The sequence below is a fragment of the Eurytemora carolleeae genome, unplaced genomic scaffold (genome assembly GCF_000591075.1).
Source record: "Eurytemora carolleeae unplaced genomic scaffold, Eaff_2.0 scaffold976, whole genome shotgun sequence".
Taxonomy (NCBI): Eukaryota; Metazoa; Arthropoda; class Copepoda; order Calanoida; family Temoridae; genus Eurytemora; species Eurytemora carolleeae.
The window spans coordinates 129,803-131,033 of record NW_019396876.1 but is presented as its reverse complement, the minus strand read 5'-3'; the positions used below and the strand labels follow the sequence as shown (position 1 = coordinate 131,033).

The 1,231-nt window shown below is 43.4% G+C and overlaps 1 protein-coding gene across 10 annotated transcripts in view; it reads left to right on the top strand.

Moving 5' to 3' along the window:
* Positions 1–351: 351 nt before the first annotated feature.
* LOC111709624 (neuronal acetylcholine receptor subunit alpha-7) overlaps positions 352–1,231 on the top strand; it is a 60,828-nt gene continuing 59,948 nt past the window's right edge. For all 10 annotated transcript variants that reach the window (XM_023483371.1, XM_023483374.1, XM_023483367.1 and 7 more), the window contains exon 1: positions 352–459. The gene's annotated coding sequence lies outside the window, so the exon portion shown is untranslated. The remainder of the gene's footprint in view (positions 460–1,231) is intronic.

The following is a 1,231-nucleotide window of genomic DNA, read 5'->3' as shown; positions in this document are numbered from 1 at the left end:
GGGGGGTAAGTTATGTGTGAGTGAGGAGAAGGTCAGTATTGGGCGGTGGGGAAGTATGTGTAAGTGGGGAGAGGTGGGTAGGGTAGGTATGTGTGAGTGGGGAGAGGTGAGTGGTGGGTGGAGGAGGTATGCATGAGTGGGGAGAAGGTCAAGGGTGAGCGGGGGGGAGGTATGTGTGAGTGGTGGGTGGAGGAGGTATGCATGAGTGNAAGGTGTGTGTGTGTGGTGTGTGAAGAGGAGGAGGGGGGATATATGGGTATATTGGTGCGGTTGTTGCTTACATCTGCATGAGATGAAGGAGAGGTCTAGGGTATGAGAGGGAAGGAGGAGGAGAGAGGAGTGAGGCTGGATTGTGCTGCTCAGTATTCTACCGGGACCAGAACATAAACCATCCTTGGCTCCGGAGAATGGAAACCAGGCAGCGGAGTAAATCTATCCAGGTTCAGAGCGCTTACTCAGGTTCGGACTTTTTAATGTTTTCATTTACTCAATTCTAATTTTATCTAGGAATAAATACCAGGCAATCCCTAGTATTTCATAGACAAGGAGAATAAATGGGTTTTTATATATATTAGAAATAAGATTAATCTTGCACTGTGCAACTTTAATTAGTAAAACTAGAAGAAGAAAAGAAAGTATTTTCCGCAGACTCCGTTTTCTTCCAGAGTTAGGTTTAGAATTGTTAACCTAGCTGCGGGTAGGGTAATCTTAACATCTTCGAGTAGGGTAATCTTAACATCTTCGAGTAGGGTAATCTTAACATCTTCGAGTAGGGTAATCTTAACATCTTCGGAGTAGGGTAATCTTAACATCTTCGAGTAGGGTAATCTTAACATCTTTGAGTAGAGTAATCTTAACATACAGCTCCGAGTAGGGTATTCTTTACATACAGCTCCGAGTAGGGTAATCTTAACATCTTCGAGTAGGGTAATCTTAACATCTTTGAGTAGAGTAATCTTAACATACAGCTCCGAGTAGGGTATTCTATACATACAGCTCTGAGTAGGGTAATCTATACATACAGCTCTGAGTAGGGTAATCTATTCATACAGCTCCGAGTAGGGTAATCTATACATACAGCTCCGAGTAGGGTATTCTATACATACAGCTCTGAGTAGGGTAATCTGTACATACAGCTCCGAGTAGGGTATTCTATACATACAGCTCTGAGTAGGGTAATCTATTCATACAGCTCCGAGTAGGGTAATCTATACATACAGCTCCGAGTAGG